This window comes from Magnolia sinica, chromosome 5 (assembly GCF_029962835.1).
Source record: "Magnolia sinica isolate HGM2019 chromosome 5, MsV1, whole genome shotgun sequence".
NCBI classification, from domain to species: Eukaryota; Viridiplantae; Streptophyta; class Magnoliopsida; order Magnoliales; family Magnoliaceae; genus Magnolia; species Magnolia sinica.
The window spans coordinates 42,575,218-42,597,887 of NC_080577.1; the positions used below are offsets into that span (position 1 = coordinate 42,575,218).

A 22,670-nucleotide genomic window follows, 5' to 3' on the forward strand; every position below is an offset into this window, starting at 1 on the left:
GGACATGTACACTACTGTAATCTATATAGATTGAGCAAAAGAGAACTAATAAGAGATCTACCTAAAATATAGAAAGTAGAAAAAATGTGGCTAATGCCAGATTGGCAAAAAAACTAGGAGTGCTCACAAAAAGGTGAACTCCAATGTCACATCAAAACCACTCGAGCTTCTCCATATGGATCTAATAGGACCAACCAGGATGGAGAGTTGAGGTGGCAAAAAATACATACTGGTGATCGTTGATGATTATACCAGACTCACTTGGGTAGCTTTCTTAAGGGATAAATCAGAAACCCTTGATGAAGTAAAAAGGATTCTCAAATGGATCCAAACTGAAAAAGGTTCTCATGCTAATAAGATCCGCAGTGATCATGGGTCAGAATTCGAAAATAGCAGTTTTAAGAAGTTCTGTAGCGATCAGGGGATATTACATGAATTATCTGCATCTAAAACTGTACAACAAAATGGAATTGTAGAAAGAAAAAATAGAGTGCTTCAAGAAATGACTAATGTAATGTTGAATAGTATGAAGTTATCTAAAAATCTTTGGGCTGAAGCCATAAATACTGCCTGCTATATAATCAATTGGGTTTATATTGGTAAATCTAATAATAAAATGGCGTATGAAATGTGGTTCGATAAGAAGCCCACTGTCAAATACTTTCGAGTTTTTGGCAGCAAGTACTATATTTTATGTGACCGTGAAAATCTGAGAAAGTTTGACACTAAAAGTGATGAAGGAATCTTTTTAGGATATTCTTTAAACAGTCGCATATATCGAGTACTGAACAAAAGGACCGATGTTATTCAAGAATCTATTAATGTAGTCATAGACAATCACTTGAATACACCTACCCCAAGTTTAGATAATGATGAAGTTCTTTTAATCAACAAACTAGATACTTCATCAAATCAAACTGACTCTGAACTGAGGACTGTTAAAGATCATCCAACCACTCAGATTCTTGAAAACCCTCTCACTGGTGTACGCACTCATAGACAACTAGAAGATATATATAATTACGTATGTTTTACATCCCAGATTGAACCGGCAAACGTAAAAGAAGCTCTTACTGACGAAAACTGGATTGTTGCGATGCAAGAAGAGCTTAACCAATTTGTGAGAAATGATGTTTAATATCTTATTCCTATACCTAAAGATAAACATATTATGAATTTTTAAAAATAAGTCTGATGAACTTGGTAATATAATTCGCAACAAGGCTAGACTGGTTGTACAAGGGTACACTCAAATTGAGGGTATTGATTATGATGAAACCTTTGCCCCAGTAGCTCGTCTTGAGTCAATCAGACTATTTATATCCATTGCTTGCTTTAGAAAATTCAAAATTTATCAAATGGATGTGAAGAGTGCCTTCTTAAATGGTGATCTGCATAAAGAAATATATGTTGAACAACCAATGGGTTTTGATGACCCTAAGAACACTGATCATATCTATCGCCTTAAAAAGGCCCTCTACGGCTTAAAACAAGCTCCCAGAGCATGGTACGAGAAATTGACTAAGTTTTTACTAAGTCATGATTTTCAAATGGGAAGTGTAGATAAGACTCTCTTTGTTAAGAAACTTAATGATCACATCTTAATAGTGCAGATCTACATTGATGATATTATTTATGGATCTACCTGTTCTAACATGACTATTGAGTTTTCAGATTCAATGAAATCTAAGTTTAAAAGGAGAATAGTTGGGGAATTGAATTATTTCCTAGGATTGCAAGTGAAACAACAATCTGTTGGCATTTTTATTTCTCAAACCAAATATGCTCTGAACTTAATCAAAAAGTTCAGATTTGAGAACGGTAAGAATTTCGATACTCCTATGAGTACAACTTTAAGACTTTCAAAGGACTCTACAGGTAAAAATGTGGATCCTAAATGATATTATAGTATGATTGATAGTTTACTTTATTTAACTGCAAGTAGACCTAATATTGCTTTAAGTGTTGGTATTTACGCTAGATATCAATCTAACCCTAAAGAGACATCTAACTGCTATTAAGCGGATAATGCGATATGTCGCAAGTACTACTAAATTGGGTCTCTGGTATCTATATGATACTAGTGTTTAATTGGTTGGGTACTCAGATACTGATTGGGCTGGTAATATTGATGACAGGAAATCAATCAGTGATGATTGTTTCTATATTGAAAATTGTTTGGTTTCTTGGTTTAGCAAGAAACAAAGTTCTATATTGCTCTTAATTGCTAAGGCTGAATACATCGCGGCAGGAAATGCATGTACTCAACTTATTTGGATGAATCATAGGTTAAGCAATTATGGAATTGCACAAGAATCAATGATATTATATTGTGATAATTCCAATGCTACAAATATTTCAAAAAAACTCAATCCAGCATTCACGCACTAAGCATATTGACATTAGGTATCATTAGATTCGTGAGTTAGTGGAAGAAAAGCTGAAATCTTTGGAATACATTCCTACTAAGACTCAACTTGCTAACATTTTCACTAAACCGCTCGACAAAAGTAGGTTTAATAAATTAAAATTTGATCTTGGTATGTGCAATCTAAATTGAATATTCATGCTTATTTGTATTATAATGTATATATATTTGATAATTTATTAATTTAAATTTCAAAATTTTAAGAAAATTGCATGTTTATGTTGATACACGACCAATCGAGGATGTGCTCGACTAGTCGTGATACGACCGGTCGAGGACGGTCAAAGATCGGTCGTGGAGCGCGCTGATCTCTTTAATTTGGGGAAAACCATTATCTTCCTCATTTCTTCTTTTCTCTCCAACAAGTCGTGGCACGACTAGTCGAACCCCACTATTTGATTCGTTAAGGTTAGTGCATTTTTTCAGTCAATCTTGTAGATTCATGTTTTATTCTCTTCATTTTTGTCATTGGAGTACTTGATTTCAAACTTTGTTGAGATTTTGGAGTTTTTCTTCTCCATTTGCTGATCTAAAAAAACCTATATCTACTTCCTTTGTGATTTCTTGTTGCTTTGAGTAAATGGATGCTAGAGGGAAAAAGAAAACATCCTGTGGTCCATCTTCTTCTCGATCAACTCTTATTACTCAGCGCCATCTTCGGTCACCCGAAGATGATCCCTCATATGTGCGGGATTTACGATTGCGCAATGTCATTATTGAACGACCTATTGATCTTGACCACATTGCTCCTTTTGGTATTCTTCCTCTTCTCCAAGCTGTAGGATGGGCTAACATCTTACATTGGGGTGGGCCTGCATACCAATCTATTGCACAGGCTATGTTTGCATGTATCTCTGAATTTTCATCTAAGAATTTAACATTTAAAATGGATGCTAGAGAAGGTCCATTTGTTGTAGATCGCCATCTGATTTCGAGTCTTATGGGCATACCTGTCAATGATGAGGGTATTCCTATTCATACTTTAGCTGAAAAACCCTCAGAATCAGAAAAATGCATGCTCACTAGAGATCTATGTAATATGAATGTGCAATGGATTCATAAAGGGAATGCGCTCCCTTTAAAGTATTTGTTACCCAGATATAGAGTTCTCTATAGAATCTTTATTTCAAATCTGTATCCTCGGTCAGGTAACAAAACTGAACTAACTTCGTTTATGGTTCGAGTTTTGCATTCTGTTATCTCTAGTACTAAAGTTTGTCTTCCTTCATTGATATGTCATTCCGTCATTCAGTTTCATCTTCATCCGGGTCATAGTGATATTCCATTTGCCTATCTTATGACTGTGTTAGTTAATCACATGTTAGTTGTTATGCCGGTTGGAGAGGCTCCTATCCATCATCTTATTTTTAACAATTCGAATATTAACAAGATGAAGTTGGAATTGGCTCCTGGCCAAGTGGATGTTGATGTTGGAGGAGCTGAAGCAGGGAATGAAGATGAAGTTGGTGATCTTCCTGATGATATTAATATGGATGATATCTTTGATGAACTTGAATCTGATTCTACTAATGATCCTGACCATGAGTCATCTGATTTTGATGCTCGTTTTCGTGCTCTTGAGGAGAAGGTTGAGAATATGAATGTGGCCCATGATCTTTGGTTTAAATATATGCACAAGTATCTTAGGCGCTTAAACAAGGGCCTTCATCAACTTAATCCTACCATACCTGCTCCTTCATCTGGATCTGATTAACTATTTTATCCTTTTGTCTGTATTAACTCTAATACTATTTCACCTTTGTTGGTGTGTGAACTTTGTTTTTTTACTTCAGTTTGGTTGATTGACCTATATTTGTGGAATTTGAATTGGTTAATGGTTTGTGGACTTTAATTTGCTTAAATCTTGACTAGTTAATCCTTTTCTTACTCCTGTTTATTATCCTTTTCCATTTCTTTTTTGCTTCCTTTGTCATATTGTGACAAAAAGGGGGAGAAGATTTCAAGTAGTTTGGATTGATTGGAATGGATAATGGATATGGATTGAAGGGTAGTAACATTAATGTTTACGATATATATGTGTGTGCTACTCAGGGGGAGTAAATAAGTAAGGAAGAATTTGTGCTAGTTAATGACAACTGGTGCATGATTCTTTAACCAGGCTGTAACTGGTTCTCTTATATATGTCTGGTGCATGATTGACTGGTGCATGATTCTTTATTGAGCATGTTGTGCTTCTCTTATTTTTTTGGAGTGTGTTTTGTCACAAATTTGACAAAGGGGGAGATTGTAAGTGCTATGGTTTTATGCTCCTTTGGTTGTCAAATTTTGTGGTGCCAAAACATCAATCTATGTCTTGTGTAGCTCATTGGTATATTTGATCAAGACATTGCATCACCTCTCTAAGCACTTTGCTTCAAGTCAAGAACGAAGAACTACTTTAAACCATTTTAAGAAATGCAAGTACAAGCTATAACGAAAGAAGTGATCTTGTTCAAAGACTTAAGTTAGTGTACAACGCAAGATGAAGTGTAATTCAAGCTCTAGAAGATCTCAAGCTCAATGTTATATCAAGTAGAGAAATCTCAAGCTTCACAATCCTCAAAGGTCAATTATCATATGAAGAAATAAAGTCTCAATGTTCATACCTCACTTTCAAGGCATGATTGACCTTTGATTGACCTTAGGGTAGGTCATTTTGTATACATAATTCAAATTGAATTACTTTATATGTATTTGGACTATTCTAAGACTAGTCCTGAACTCTGTTCGACTGGTCCTAGCTTTGGCTCGACCAGTCCTAGGTTGTTGCAATTTTTTGAAATTTTTTGAAATTTTTTGGTTGAGCTATGACCAGTCCTGGAGACTACTTGACCGGTCGTAGGAACAATGACGACTTGTTCTAGGACCAGTTGTGCACATTCGACTCAAAGTCCAGCGATTAAATCTGGTGTCTCACAACCAGTCGCAAGATGCTCATGACCAGTCGTGGAGGGCTCACGACCGGTTGTGGAGACCCTATGACCAATCGTGAAACGGTTTTATCCGATCGCGCTTAAAATTTCAAAAATCTGTTCGGTCTACGACCAGTCGTAGTGTTCTCAGGACTAGTCATAGATATGATTTCTACAACTATAAATAGAACACGAATTTCAGAATTTCATATCAAATTTCAAGTAAAATTAAGGCATCACTCTGAGATAAGTTTATGTTCATTTTTAAGCTACATTGTGCATATCTAATATTCTCTTTTGTTAGCTTTATTAATTTAATTTTGTTTCTATATTCCAATCTGAATTGAAAAGAGGAATTGTTATATTCCTTCTTATTGGAATCAAAATCAAATATAGCTAGCCCAACTGGTTTAATTTAAAATTAATTAGAACCTAGAACCATTTCAAAGTGAGTATTGGACATTGAACTTCTACATTTAAATTTCTACTCTGATTAGTTCTTCCGGGCTGCTACAAAAGGAGAAATCCAGGTATTTTACTATATTGTAAATTTTCTTCATTTTGGTTTTTGTTTGAAATTAAGCCAGAAAAATCTCAATCTATTGGTTATCTGAGAAAAGCCAGGAAAACTCAAAAGTGGGGTTTTTAAATTGTGTAAGCCCATTGAAAGACACAATTGTAAAGGTTTTAGGTGAACCTTAGAAACTTATTTTCATAATGAACGCTGATATCCCCTGTGTGAGGATATTAGGAGTGGAGTAGCAATCTGTGTGGCTGTTGTTTAACAGTTGGTGAATATACAGGCGAACCAATATAATTCTTTGTGTATTGTGGTTTAAATGTTTGCTTAATTTCTATATCATTTATCATTCAAAATTGTGGGATGTATGTGTGGATGTGAATGCTGTAATATTTACATTTCAAGCACTGTGGGGAATGTTGTAATAGTTTAGATTTTAATTCTTGCTATTTCGTTTCTGTTCCTTTACAGTTTTAGCTTTTATTTCTCTAATTGTTCTAATAAGGTTGTCCTACCATAAACCCTTGGTTTTTATGGTGAAAGGTTGTTCTTAGAACAACTAGATTTTGTGATTGCTTTACATTTTGCATTGTGAATTATTGTCTTTACTTTTCTTGGCTATCTTATTGTTTTATTCCACTGTTATTATTTTAGATTTGGCATAGTCCTATTCACCCCCCCTCTAGGACATATAGCTAGGCCTTTTCACAGATAGCCTCTAAAGACAAAATGCAATAGATGTCATGGTGAGCCCATTGGCCTATAGAATATGTATACCATCCACCCGACATGATGCATAGGCCAGTCCCACTTGGGTCAAATTTAGGCCCAACACCTAGGGCCAAATTGGGCCCATTTCGGCCTATAGTGGTGAGCCCAGTTGGGCTACCCTACTTGGGTGAATAAGATAGGCATAACACAAGCCTAAAGGGCACTACAAGAAAAGCCACTTTTACCGACGAAAATTTTCGTCATTAAAAGCCTTTTTTTCGTAGGCAAAGACTTTTACTAATGAAAATTTTCGTTGGTAAATTCGTCGCTAAAAGACCGAGGGGAAAATCTTTTACCAACGAAAAAAAATTTCATCGGTAAAAGTAAGACACCTACAAATTTTTTCGTTGGTAAAACCTTTTACCTATGACTTTTTTTATAGGGAAAAGTATTTAGAACACTTTTTACCTACGAATATTTTCGTAGGTAAAAGTATTTACAATACTTATACCTATGAATATTTTCGTAGCTAAAACTATTTACAAAACTTTTACCTACAAAATTTGTCGTAACTAAAAGTATTTATAAGACTTTTACGTACGAATATTTTATAGCTAAAAATACTTACAAAACTAAATATTTACAAAACTTTTACCTACGAATATTTTCGTAGCTAGAAATACTTACAAAAACTTTTACCTACGAATATTTCTGTAGATAAAAATATTTACAAAACTTTTACCTACGAATATTTTCGTAGCTAAAAAGGTACTACAACAATTTACAACACTTTTACCTACGAATACTTTCGTAGGTAAAAATATTTACAAAACATTTACTTGCAAATATTTTCGTAGCTAAAACTATTTACAAAACTTTTACCTACGAATTGTTTCGTAGGTAAAAATATTTACAGAACATCTACCTACGAATATTTTCGTAGGTAAAAATATTTACAAAACATGTACCTACGAATATTTCTATAGCTAAAAATATTTACAGAACATTTACCTACGAATATCTTCATAGGTAAAAACATGGATGAGACTTTTACCTACGAAAGTATTCGTAGGTAAAAAACGTGTTTGAGACTTTTACCTACTAAAATTTTCATAAGTAAAAGTGTCCTTTTTTTTTTTTCAATATTCCAGCACAAAATTCCTAATATTTATATTTCATCATATGCTTCCTGTTATACACCTGTTACAATATATTTCATCATTTTCTTCCTAATATACACCTGTTATGTAATATATTTCATCATATTCACATTCACATCCATTTAAACCCAAAGTACATAAATCCATCCAAACATAAACTACATCACGTAACGAACGTCATGTAATAAGAAAGGTTGTGTTTGGATGCTCAATTGACTTGCATTGCAATAATTCAAATCAAAGTGGAAATTACCAAAATGTAAAAGTCCACTGCATTCATAATGACAAACCAACCCCAACATCAAAAATATGAAATGGAACGACTTCTGAATTTAGTTCAATCAAGCATCCAAACGTGCCCTTAAGAGAGGAAGGCTAATGGGAAGTGTCGTCAATGCTTACATTGTCCCTGCGACGCCTGTACTGATGTGGGTCATCTTGTCATCATAGAGCTTAGCTAAACCAAAATCTGATATTACTAGCTTTGACATCCTTATGAACAATGCGAGGGATTGAGATCTGCGTCAAACAGAATATTACTAGCTTTGACATCCCTATGAACAATGCGAGGCCTGGATTCCTCGTGAAGGTAAGCGAGACCTCTTGCTGTCCCTAAACATATCTCAAAGCGGGTATGCCATTCCAGATGCAATTTACTCTCTCCTGCAAGGAAATGACAGCCATTAGCATTGAAATATAGTACAATCAAGCTCTCCTACATCTACCTGTTACAGTAGGATTTTAGATTGTACTCTGTCTCATGCGCCACTGCTAGCATATGGGTGCGAGGTCCAGGCCATTCCTTCAGTGGTAAGGATTAAAAAAATATCTTGAAAACCCATAATTCATACAGAGAAATGCTTTAGTGCTCTCAAAGCACTTTCAAGTTATAGTGCTCTTAGTTGCATCTATTTACTTGGATGGTCTAATCAGTCAATCTGAATTGTCCATTTAAGTTTGGAAAAAATTGATGGGGTTACAATGCAAAAACATCACTGATTGCATAATCCAGTATATAACTTCATTAAGAAAGGAGAGGATAGTAATGTACCAAAGAGAGCTTGATCGAGGCTCTAGTTTTCCAAATACTCATAAACAAGTAGCCGATGTGCTCCCTCGATGCAGCATCCGTGCAACTTCACAAGGTTTCATTGTTGGACAGTAGATATAGCAGCAATCTCCGCTACAAAATGACTCTTTCCTTGGTGAGATGTTACTGAGAGTTGTTTCACAGCCACTATCCGCCCATCTAGTAATGTGCCATGTGGTGCAAATCAGATCAATTGGTTTTCCTTAAGCATTTTTCATTTGGGAATTGTGGTAGTATAAAAGTGTATGACAATTTCCATACACATACTCAACCTAAGGAATTGAATGATTTGGATGTGATACAAACCATGGACCTGAAGTGCAGTATTAAAGAAGGTTGATGACCTAAATATCTCTCAAATTCGAAGATCCCAACCATTTGATCATTGTCTTTTGTTCCATTGAATGTGATCAATTGCTGGAGTTTTTTTTATTTTCCTTTACAATCTTTTCATAGGTTACAATTTTTTTTTCCGTAGATTACCTATCAAAGGTTTGCAATTGTTCCATCAGGGAGTGGGCTTCCTGTAAGTGCTATAGTCTCATGCTCCTTTGGTTGTCAAATTTTGTGGTGCTAAAACGTCTATATGTGTCTTATGTAGTTTGTTGTTGTATGGATGTTCAAGACACTGCATCAATGCTTCAAGTCAAGTACGATGACCTACTTCAAGAAATGCAAGGTCATGTACTTGATCCTCTTCTATAAGCTTCAATGTTCAGAACTACATCAATCAGAAGAGCGCTTGTTCAAGTCTAAAGATGATGTTAAAAAATGAAGTACATTCTAAGAAGACAAATCCAAGCTGTAGAAGATCTCAAGATCAAGCTACATCAAGTAGAGATGTCAAGCTTCATAAGGTTCAAAGGTCAACCTTCATCTGATTGAATGGAGTTTCAATGTTCATACTTCATGTCTCAGGTATGATAGACCTTATATTGACCTTAGGGTAGGTCATTTTAAATACATAATTCATATTGAATCACTTTATAAGTATTTGGTCTGTTCTAATACTAGTCCTGGACCTTGTTCGACTAGTCCTAGCATTGGTTCGACCAGTCCTAAAAAATCCAGGACTAGTCCTAAGTTTGTTGCAATTGTTTGGAATTTTCTGTTCATCTACAACCACTCCTGGACTCTGTTCGACCGGTTGAGTGAACAGTATCGACTAGTCATTCGACCAGTCTTAGTTTTTCGATTCAAACTACAACAACGAATCCTTGAGTCCTACGACCAGTCGTGGGTTTTCTACGACTAGTCGTAGAGGTCCTACGACCAGTCATAGACACCCTACGACCGGTCATGTAACCGTCTATTTCAATCCCGCTTGAAAATTCAAAAATCCGTTTCATCTATGACCAGTCGTGGAGTACTCAGGACCAGTCGTAGGTGTGATTTTTGCATCTATAAATAGACGATGAATTTCAGAGATTGATAACTCAATTCAAGTAAAATCAAGGCATCACTCTGAGATAAGTTATGTGTTTATTTTAAAACTACATTGTGCTTATTCAATATTCTCTTTTGTTAGCTTATTTAATTTGATTTTGTTTCTACATTCCAATCTAAATTGAAAAGAGGAATTGTTGTATTCCTTCTTCTTGGAATCAAAATCAAATATAGCTAGCCCAACTGGTTTAATTTAAAATTAATTACAACTTAGAACCATATCAAAGTGAGTATTGGACATCGAACTTCACATTCGAACTTCTACTCCGATTGGTTCTTCCGGGCTACAACAAAAGGAGAAATTCAGTTATTTTACATTTATTGTAAATTCAATTATTTTGGTTTTGTTTGAGGTTAAGCCAGAAAAATCTCATTGTGTTGGTTATCTGAGGAGAGCCAGAAAACTCAGAAGTGGGGTTTTTGAATTGTGTAAGCCCATATAAAAGACAGAATTGTAAAGGTTTTAGTTGAACCTGTGAAACTTATTTTGATAGTGAACGCTGATATCCCTTATGTGAGGATATTAGGAGTGGGTAGCTGTGTGACTGTTGTTTAACAGTTGGTGTACACATAGACGAATCACTATAATTCTTTGTGTCTTGTGGTTTGAATGTTCGTTTAATATTTCATATCTTTTATCATTTAGAATTGTGAGATGTATGTGTGAATGTGATGTTGTAATATTTACATTTCAAGCATTGTGAGAATGTTGTAATAGTTTAGACTTTATTTTCTACTATTTCCCTTTATTATTCCTCTTCAGTTTGGGATATTGATAGTTATCGTTCTAGTAAGGTTGTCTTGCCATAAACCCTTGGTTTTTATGGTGCAAGGTTGTCCTTAGAACAACATTTGTATCAGCCTCTCAAGACTTGAATTTGATGTTGCTTTACGTTTCTGTATTGTGATTTATTTCATTTCTTTTGTTGGCTATCATATTCTTTAGTTTCCGTTGTTAAAAGTTTAATTTGGCATAGTCCTAGTCACCCCCACCCCTCTAGGACATATAGGTTGGCCTTTTCAAGTGGTATCAGAGCCTAATAGCTCATTTTTAATTCTTTAATCTTGGATTCATTTCCTGAGCTAACGATCTAAGCTATATATAAAATGTCAAATTTTGATAGCCTTTCAGTCACTAGGCCTCCACCATTTGATGGCACCAATTATACCTATTGGAAAGCCAGGATGGGGATTTTTCTTAAATCCATGGATGCAAGTGTGTGGCTAGCCACAGTGAATGAATGGACCCCTCTTACCACTGAAGTGACTGGTATTGATGGTTCAAAAACAATGAGAATAACAACTTATTTTTCTTGAACCACACTTCAGAAAAGTGAGAGTAGTGCAAATGCAAAAGCACTAAATGTAATCACTTGCGCACTATCACCAGATGAGTTCAAAAGAATTATATCTTGTGATTTTGCAAAGCAAGCTTGGGATATATTAGAAATGACACACGAGGGTACATCAATCGTCAAGAAATCTGAAGTCCAAATCCTCACAACCAAATTTGAAAAAATTCATATGGCGGAAAATGAAATTTTTATGGACTTCTACACTAGATTAAATGACATTGTGAACTCTATGTGGGGTCTTGGTGATAAAATCTCAGAAAGTAAAGTGTGTGCAAAGATGCTGCGCTCACTTCTTGAACGGTTCAATTCTAAGGTAACCGTGATCCAGGAACTTCGTGATACGAATAATATGAGGGTAGAGGAATTAGTTGGTTCTTTACAGACTTATGAGTTAACTTTTAAAGCTCCAAAAGGAAAATCGATTGCTCTTAAATCTTCTAAAAATAGTTTTTAAGAAAATTCTGATTTAGAAAACTCTAAAGATGATATGACCCTTTTGGCGAAAAAGTTTTACAAAATTTTCGAAAGTAAAAAGAAGGTTGATTTTCAAAAAACAAATGATAAGAAAAGGTCTAAACCTAAATCTAAATCTTGGAAATCATTAAAAGATAGTCAGTGTTACAACTGCTAAGAATATGGGCATTTGGCAAACAAGTGTCCTAAAAAGGACAAACCTAAAAAGAAGGGTATGTTAGCTACTTGGGATGAATCCTTTGCTTTTGAAGCCTCTTCTGAATCAGAAGATTCTGAAACCGAGTCAGGCAGTGAAGTTAAAGATCTTGTGACTCCAGCCAAATTCACATTTTCAGATAATGGTGATTTAACAATGAAGAAAATCTAAATAGTGATTGTGAAAATGAAGATGATCTTCAAGATGCTTACAATGCCCTGTACAAGGAAAGTTATAAAATTGTTGTCAAACTTAAACTTCAAAAAGAAAAATTTTCAAAGCTTAAAGAAAATTATGAGTCTCTTGTTTTAGAAAAATCCCATATTTTAGATTTTTTTAAAAAGAGTAAATGCGATTTAGAATTCAAAACCTTTCTGATTGAAAATCTTAAATCTGAAAATGACAAACTTAATCTTAAAACCTCTTCACTTTTGAGTTTAAAGGATACATGGAGGTATGCCCAAGGAGATTCAAAGTTTGAAAAACTCTCATCCGGATCTAGAAAATGTGGTGACAGATCCGGGTTGGGCTACGATAAGAATATACCTTCTAAACAAAAGAATACTCCACCTAAGTTTGTGAAAGGAGAAACCTCTAGCTCAAAAGGAAAAAGTACTATTCAAGGTTTTTCTAAAAATGCTAAAACTTTTCAAAAACCTAAAAGCAACTTTATCAACTATAAAAATCAGAACCGAAACCCTTTAGCCGAAAAAATAGTTGATTTGCTTAAGGAGCTTTTAAAATCTAACTCAGTAGGTCATTCTTACAACAACAGACAGAAGAAGACCAACTATTCTCCTAAACCCAAAACTGTTATGAAATGGGTTCCTAAGGTTACTTGCTTGGTTGCCCACACTGCTTTCAAAGCTACAAGTCATTCAAAGTGGTACCTAGATAGTGGATGCTCCAGGCATATGACAGGCGACAAGGCTTTATTTACCGATCTTAAAGATACGACTGATGGGTCAGTCACATTTGGTGATGGTAGCAACTGCAAGATTATTGGCTAAGGCATAGTTCAACTCTATAATCTTCCCTTATTTAAGAATGTTTTATATGTTGAGGGACTAAAACACAACCTGTTAAGCATATCTCAAATATGCGATAACAATCATAGTGTGAAATTTTCAAATCAAGGTTGTGAAATCTTAAACAAAAAGGGTTCTGTAATATTAACTGGTCGCAGGACTTCTGAAAACTGCTATATTGTATGCGATGGTAGCTCATCTAATCAATTGTGTTACATGGTCCATACCGATGAAACGGAATTATGGCATAAACGCCTTGGACATGTACACTACCGTAATCTATATAGATTGAGCAAAAGAGAACTAATAAGAGGTCTACCTAAAATACAGAAAGTAGACAAAATATGTGGCGAATGCCAGATTGGCAAACAAATAAGGAGCCCTCACAAGAAAGTGAACTCCAATGCCACATCAAGACCACTCGAACTTCTTCATATGGATCTTATAAGACCAACCAGGTCGGAGAGTCGAGGTGGCAAAAAATACATTCTGGTGATCGTGGATGATTATACCAGATTCACATGGGTAGCCTTCTTAAGGGATAAATCAGAAACCCTTGATGAAGTAAAAAGAGTGCTCAAGCGGATTCAAACTGAAAAAGGTTCTCAAGTCAGTAAAATCCGTAGTGATCATGGATCTGAATTTGAGAATAGCAGTTTTGAGAAATTCTGTAACGATCAAGGAATATCACATGAATTCTTTGCTCCCAAAACACTACAACAAAATAGAATTGTGGAGAGAAAAAATAGAGTGTTTCAAGAAATGGGAAATGTAATGTTGAATAGTATGAAGCTCCCTAGAAATCTTTGGGCTGAAGCCGTAAATACTGCATACTATATTATTAACCAAGTTTATACATGTAAATCTAATAATAAAACTGCTTATGAACTTTGGTTTGATAAGAAGCCTACTGTTTCGAGTTTTTGGCAGCAAGTGCTATATTTTGTGTGACCGTGAAAATCTAGAAAAATTTGACACAAAAAAAGATGAAGGAATCTTTTTAGGATATTCTTTAAACAGTCGTGCATATCGCGTACTGAACAAAAGGACTGGTGTGATTCAAGAATCTATAAATGTGGTCATATACGATCATTTGAATACACCTGCCCCAAGTTCAGATAATGATGAAGTTCTTTTAATTGACAAACCAGATACTTCATTAAATCAAACTAATACTGAACAGAGGTCTGTTAAAGATTATCCAACTACTCAGATTGTTGGAAACCCTCTCACTAGTGTGCACACTCGTAGACAACTAGAAGACATATGTAATTATGTGTGCTTCACATCCTAGATAGAACCGGCTAACGTAAAAGAAGCTCTTTCTGACGAAAACTGGATAGTTGCGATGTAAGAAGAGCTTAACCAATTTGTGAGAAATGATGTTTGGTATCTAGTTCCTAGACCTAAAGATAAACACATTATAGGAACTAAGTGGATTTTCAAAAATAAGTCTGATGAACTTGGTAATATTATTCGAAACAAGGCTAGACTGGTTGTACAAGGGTACACTCAAATAGAAGGCATTGATTATGATGAAACCTTTACCCCAATAGCTTGTCTTGAGTCAATCAAACTTTTTATATCTATTGCATACTTTAGAAAGTTTAAAATTTATCAAATGGATGTAAAGAGTGCCTTCTTAAATGGTGATCAACCTAAAGAAGTGTATGTGGAACAACCAATGGGTTTTGAAGACCCTAAGAACACTGATCATGTGTATCAACTTAAAAAGACTCTCTACGGTTTAAAACAAGCTCCCAAGGCATGGTACGAAAAATTGACTAAGTTTTTACTAGGTCGTAATTTTAAAATGGGTAGTGTCGATAAGACGCTCTTTGTTAAGAAACATAATGATGATATCTTAATAGTTTAAATTTATATTGATGATATTATTTATAGATCAACATGTACTAACATGACTGTTGAGTTTGCAGATTTAATGAAATCTAAGTTTGAAATGAGCATGGTTGAGAAATTAAACTATTTCCTAGGGTTGCAAGTAAAACAACAACCTGATGGTATTTTTATTTCTCAAACTAAGTATGCCTTGAACTTGATTAAAAGGTTCGGATTTGAAAATGGTAAGAACTTTGATACTCCTATGAGTACATCTTTAAGACTCTCAAAGGACTCTACAGGTAAAGATGTGGATCCTAGACTGTATAAAAGTATGATTGGTAGTCTACTTTATTTAACTGCTAGTAGACCTGATATTGCTTTAAGTGTTGGTATTTGCGCTAGATATCAGTCTAACCCTAAAGAGTCACATCTAACTGCAGTCAAGCGGATTATGAGATATGTTGCAAGTACTGCTAAATTGGGTCTCTGGTATCCATATGATACTAGTGTTCAATTGGCTGGGTACTTTGATGTTGATTGGGCTGGTAATATCGATGATAGGAAATCAACCAGTGGTGGTTGTTTTTATATTGAAAATTGTTTAGTTTCTTGGTTTAGTAAGAAACAAAGTTCTATTTCGCTCTCAACTGTTGAGGCTGAATACATCGCAGCAAGAAATGCATGTACTCAGCTTGTTTGGATGAAATGTATGTTAAGCGATTATGGAATTGCACAGGAATCAATGATATTATATTGTGATAATTCCAGTGCGATAAATATTTTAAAAAATCCAATCCAACATTCACGTACCAAGCACATTGACATTAGGTATCATTATATTCATGAATTAGTAGAAGAAAAAAATAATATCTTTAGAATACATTCCGACTGAGACTCAACTTGCTGACATTTTCATTAAATCGCTTGACAAAAGCAAGTTTAATCAATTAAAATTTGATCTTGGTATGTGCATTCAAAATTGATTATTCATGCATGTATTTATCATAGTATATATATATATATATATATATTTGATACTTTATGTGGTTAAATTATAAAATTTTATGAAAAAGTACATGTTTTTTCCTATACATGACCAGTCGTGGTTGTACTCGACCGGTTATGGTACGACCGGTCGAGGATAGCTCAAGACCAGTCGTGGAGCGCGTTGGGTCTTTTATAATTTGGAAAGAAATCTCATCTTCCTCATTTCCTATTCCCTCTCCAACGAGCCGACGCCCGACCAGTCGAAGCCACCGACCTAGATCTTCAAGGTTAGTGCGTTATTTGCGTTTTTCTTATAGACTCTAGTCTATATTACTTCATTTTCACTCTTGTAGTAATCTATTTGATCTTTCATTGCAATTTTAGGATTTTATTTTGAAAAATCTGATTGAGCAAAACCACACTTTACATCCTTTGTATCTTCTTGTTTCCTTGAGTTTCTTGTTGCAAATGGACTCCAGAGGGAAAAAGAAAACTCGACGACATCTTTGGTCTCCCGAAGATGATCCCTCATATGTGCAGAATTTGTGTATGAGCAATGTCATTGTCGAACGTCCAGTTGATCTTAATCATATTGCTCAGTTTGGTAACCTACCTCTACTCAAAGCTGTAGGATGGGATAACATCTTACATTGGGGTGGGCCAGCATTCCAATCTATTGCACATGCCATGTTTGCATGTCTTTCTGACTTTTCTACTGAAAATTTATCATTTAAGATTGATGTTAGAGAAGGGCCATTTGATGTAGAATCGTCATTTGATATCTGGCCTTATGGATATTCCTGTTAATGATGAGGGTATTCCTATTCATACTTTAACTGAAAAAATTCTCTGAATCAGAGAAACATATGCTAACTAGAGATCTATGTAATATGAATGTGTAATGGACGCATAAAGGGAATGCGCTCTCTGCAAAGTATTTGTTACTCAGATACAGGGTGCTCCATAGAATTTTTATTTCAAATCTATATCCTCGTTCAGGTAACAAAACTGAACTAACTTCTTTTATGGTTCGGGTCTTGCATTCTGTCATTTCTGGTACTAAAGTTTGTCTGCCTTCCTTGATATGTCATTCAATTATTCAGTTTCGTCTCCATCCAGGTCATAGTGATATTCCGTTTGCATATCTTATGACTGTTTTAGCTAATCATATGCTAGTGGCTATGCCTGTTGGAGAGGCTCCTATCCATCATCTCATTTTCAACAATTCTAATATAAACAAGATGAAATTGGGATTGGCTCCTGGCCAAGTGGATGTTGGTGGAAGTGGAGCTGAAGCTGGGAATGAAGAAGATGCTAGTGATCTTCCTCCTGATGATATTAACATGGATGACATTTTTGATGAGATAGAATCTGACTCTGGAAATGATCCTGATTATGAGCCATCTGAGTTTGATGCGCGTTTACGTGCTTTGGAAGAGAAGGTAGAAAATATGAATGTTGCCCACGATTTAAGGTTTAAATATATGCACAAGTATCTCAGGCGTATAAACAAGGGCCTTCATCAACTTGATCCTTCTATTCCTGCTCCTTCTTCAGGATCTGATTAAGTGATTATATTGGTCTGTATTAACTTTATTACTTTTTACTTTTGGTGGTGTATGAACCTTAAGTAACTGTTTTTTTGTTTGAACTAGCTTATGGTGTGTGGACTTTTTAACTTGCTTATATCTTGACTAGTTCATCCATTACTTACTCTCCTGCTAATTATCCTTTTATTTCTTCCTTTGTCATATTGTGACAAAAAGGGGGAGAATTTATTGGGTATATAGATTGATATTTGTGGAAGTAGTAGCATAAGCATTTCTTTTGGATTTATATGTGCTACTCAGGGGGAGTAATATTTGTGCTTGTTAACAACTGGTGTGCTTGTTAACAACTGGTGCATGATTCGTTAACCAAGCTATAATATTTGTGCTTATTAACAACTGGTGCATGATTCGTTAAGTTAACAACTAGTGCATGATTCTTTAATCAGGCCGTAACTAGTTCTTTTATATATGAGTTGTGCTTTTCTTCTTAGGAGTCTGTTTTGTCACAAATTTGACAAAGGGGGAGATTGTAAGTGTTATGGTCTCATGCTTCTTTGGTTGTCAAATTTTGTGGTGCTAAAACCTCTATATGTGTCTTATGTAGTTTGTTGTTATATATATGTTCAAGACACTGCATCAATGCTTCAAGTCAAGTTCGGTGATCTACTTCAAGAAATGCAACGTCATGTAATTGATCCTCTTCTGTAAGCTTTCAATGTTCAGAACTACGTCAATCAGAAGAGCGCTTGTTCAAGTCTAAAGATGATGTTAAAAAATGAAGTACATTCTAAGAAGACAAATCCACGCTGTAGAAGATCTCAAGATCAAGCTACATCAAGTAGAGATCTCAAGCTTCATAAGGTTCAAAGGTCAACCTTCATCTGATTGAATGAAGTTTCAATGTTCATACTTCATGTCTCAGGTATGATAGACCTTAGATTGACCTTAGGGTAGGTCATTTGGAATACATAATTCATATTGAATAACTTTATAAGTATTTGGTCTTTTCTAAGACTAGTCCTGGCCCTTGTTCGACTAGTCCTAGCATTGGTTCGACCACCCTAGAAAATCTAGGACTAGTCCTAAGTTTGTTGCAATTGTTTGGAATTTTCTATTCATCTACGACCAATCCTGGACTCTGTTTGACCGGTCGAGTGAACAGTGTCGACTAGTCATTTGACCAGTCCTAGCTTTTTGACTCAAACTACAGCAACGAATCCTTGAGTCCTACGACCAGTCGTGGGTTTTCTACGACCAGTCATAGACACCCTACGACTAGTCATGTAACTGTCTATTTTAATCCTGCTTGAAAATTCAAAAATTTGTTTCATCTACGACCAGTTATGGAGTACTCAGGACCAGTCGTAGGCGTGAATTTTACATCTATAAATAGACGACGAATTTCAGAGATTGATAACTCAATTCAAGTAAAATCAAGGCATCACTCTGAGATAAGTTTGCGTTTATTTTTAAGCTACATTGTGCTTATTCAATATTCTCTTTTGTTAGCTTATTTAATTTGATTTTGTTTCTATATTCCAATCTAAATTGAAAAGAGAGATTGTTGTATTCCTTCTTCTTGGAATCAAAATCAAATATAGCTAGCCCAACTGGTTTAATTTAAAATTAATTAGAACTTAGAACCATATCAAAGTGAGTATTGGATATTGAACTTCATATTCGAACTTCTACTCCGATTGGTTCTTCTGGGCTATGAAAAAAAGGAGAAATCCATGTATTTTACATTTATTGTAAATTTAATTATTTTGGTTTTGTTTGAGGTTAAGCCAGAAAAATCTCATTGTGTTAGTTATTTGAGGAGAGCCAGAAAACTCAGAAAGTGGGATTTTTGAATTGTGTAAGCCCATATAAAAGACACAATTGTGAAGGTTTTAGTTGAACCTGTGAAATCTATTTTGATAATGAACGCTGATATCCCCTGTGTGAGGATATTAGAAGTAGAGTAGTTGTGTGGTTGTTGTTTAACAATTGGTGTACATACAGGTGAACCACTATAATTCTTTGTCTTGTGGTTTGAATGTTTGTTTAATATTTCCTATATTTTACCATTCAGAATTGTGGAATGTATGTGTGGATGTGAATGTTGTAATATTTACATTTCAAGCATTGTGGGAATGTTGTAATAGTTTAGACTTTATTTTCTGTTATTTCCCTTTATTCTTCCTCTTCAGTTTGAGATATTGATACTTATCGTTCTAGTAAGGTTGTCTTGCCATAAACCCTTGATTTTTATGGTGCAAGGTTGTCCTTAGAACAACATTTGTATTAGCCTCTCAAGACTTGAATTTGAGGTTGCCTTACATTTCTGTATTATGATTTGTTTCATTTATTTTGTTGGCTATCATATTCTTTAGTTTTCGTTGTTAAAAGTTTAATTTGACATAGTCCTATTCACCCCCCCCCCCCCCCCCCCCCCTCTCTAGGACATATAGCTTGGCCTTTTCACTTCCCTCATCTACGGCTGGGCCCACATGCATGCAATCACCATACTGAGGCTCCGAACCATTTAAATCTAATGATCATTGTAGTTTACATAGAATAAAAACAAATTGACCTTAAAAACGGGGCTGAATCCACCCTGACCCAACATATTTGCAGGATTGAAGTCTTCGGTGGCGGTCTTCAGTTTTATGTAACTGAAAGTGTTTGGTCTGGGACCCATTCTTAAAAACTCTGCAAATGCACATAAAAATATAGGTTGCATTCATACATTCACTTCAATCCAATACATGGGCTTAGAAACACTTATACCATTAGCAGTTGAAGTTACATCTATTTTGATTGCTCATTGGATTTGAATGTATCTATTTTAATAATCAGAAGAAAAATTTAAGGAAATAAAAATATATCCAGTTGAAAAAAATTGAACCAAATGAATGGAATCGGCACATTTAGGGTGTGTTTGGATGTGCTATCAAATCGAATTGCAATCGTGCATCTAATAAAGTGAAAAACATCGTATTTTAGTTTCCTTAACATTCATATTGAGGATCTGGGGTTTGAATCATTATCTCCTCTTGATTAGATGGAACACTTGCAATTCAGTTGACTTGTGCATTCAAACACATGAGTAGGCCACATTTGGATTTTCCCATTTACCAAAGATATTTGATAGGGTACCACCAAAGCTAGTGGTTTGGAAAAACTTCCAACTGTGATTTGGTGGTATATCCAAATGCACCAAAAAAATAAAAAAGGAGTTGAGATTAGGATGTAGGTTTAGGTTTAGGGAGTTGAGAATACATTTGGGTTATAGGTTTAGGTTTAGGTTATAGGTTTAGGTTTAGGTTTTAAGTTTACGGTTAAGGTTAGGTTATAGGTTTAGGTTTAGGTTATAGGTTTACGGTTAAGGGTAGGTTATAGGTTATAAGTTTAGGTTATAGGTTAAGGTTTAGGTTATAGGTTTTGGTTTAGGTTAAGGTTATAGGTTATAGGTTTTGGTTTAGGTTTAGGTTTTAGATTTAGGTTAAGGTTATAGGTTTAGTTTAGGTTTAGGTTATAGGTTATAGCTTTAGGGAATTGAGAATAAGTTAAGGTTTAGGTTTAGGAAATCGGGTTTGGGTTCGGGATCGGGTTTAGGTTTGGGTTTTCAAGTTTAGGTTTAGGTTTAGGTTAGGTAGTTGAGATTAGGATTAGGTGTAAGTTTAGGTTTAGGGATTTGAGAATACATTTAGGTTTTAGGTTTAGGTTTAGGTTTTAGGATATAGCTTAAGGTTTAGGTTTTAGGTTTAGGTTAAGGTTAAGGTTAGGTTATAGGTTATAAGTTTAGGTTATGGGTTATAGGTTATAGGTTAAGGTTTATGTCATAAGTTTTGGTTTAGGTTAAGGTTATAGGTTTAGGTTTAAGTTAAGGTTTGGGTTTAGGTTATAAGTTATAGCTTTAAGGAATTGAGAATAGGTTAAGGTTTAAGTTTAGGAAATCGGGTTCGAGTTCGGTATCGGGTTTAAGTTTAAGTTTTCAAATTTAGGTTTAGGTTTAGGTTAGGGAGTTGAGATTAGGATTAGGTGTTGGTTTTGGTTTAGGGATTTGAGAATACATTTAGGTTTTAGATTTAGGTTATAGGTTTAGGTTTAGGTTATAAGTGTAGGTTATATGTTTAGGTTTAAGTTAGGTTATAGGTTAAGGTTTAGGGAATTGAGAATAGGTTAAGGTTTAGGTTTAGGAAATCGGGTTCGGGTTCGGGTTCAGGTTTAGGTTTGGGTTTTCAAGTTTAAGTTTAGGTTAAGGAGTTGAGATTAAGATTATGTGTAGGTTTATGTTTAAGGATTTGAGAATGCATTTAGGTTTTAGGTTTAGGTTTAGGTTTTAGTGTAGGTTTAGGTTTAAGGATTTGGGAATACATTTAGGTTTAGGTTAAGGTTATAGATTTAGGTTTAGGTTATAAGTGTAGGTTATAGGTTTAGGTTTAGGTTATAGGTTACAGGTTTAGGTTATAAGTGTAGGTTATAGGTTTAGGTTTAGGTTAGGTTATAGGTTAAGGTTTAGGGAATTGAGAATAGGTTAAGGTTTAGGTTTAGGAAATTGGGTTCGGGTTCGGGTTTAGTTTTGGGTTTAGGTTAAGGAGTTGAGATTAGGATTAGGTGTAGGTTTAGTTTTAAAGATTTGAGAATACATTTAGGTTTTAGGTTTAGGTTTAGGTTTAGGTTTAGGTTTTAGATGTAGGTTTAGGTTTAAGGATTTGAGAACACATTTAGGTTTTAGGTTTAGGTTTAGGTTTAGGTTTTAGGTTTAGGTTTAAGTTTAGGTTATAAGTGTAGGTTATAGGTTTAGGTTTAGGTTAGGTTATAGGTTTAGGTTATAGGTTATAAGTGTAGGTTATAGGTTTAGGTTTAGGTTAGGTTATAGGTTAAGGTTTAGATAATTGAGAATAGGTTAAGGTTTAGGTTTAGGAATTCGAATTCGGGTTCGGGTTTAGGTTTGGGTTTTTAAGTTCGGGTCTGCTCCATCAA

General features: G+C 34.9%; 3 long non-coding RNA genes across 3 annotated transcripts in view; 1 reads left to right on the top strand and 2 right to left on the bottom strand.

Annotated features, from left to right (window-relative positions):
* The window catches only part of LOC131245975 (uncharacterized), a 45,459-nt gene that overhangs the window by 8,433 nt on the left and 14,356 nt on the right, over positions 1-22,670 (top strand). The gene's annotated exons all lie outside the window — the stretch shown is intronic.
* Positions 1-22,670, bottom strand: part of LOC131245979 (uncharacterized) — a 41,728-nt gene that overhangs the window by 7,203 nt on the left and 11,855 nt on the right. The window lies entirely within an intron of this gene.
* On the bottom strand, positions 8,255-20,906 carry LOC131245978 (uncharacterized). Its single transcript, XR_009171059.1, has 3 exons — positions 20,275-20,906; positions 8,783-8,980; positions 8,255-8,394 (listed from the first exon to the last, which is right to left on the bottom strand). It is a non-coding gene; the product is annotated as an uncharacterized LOC131245978 (long non-coding RNA).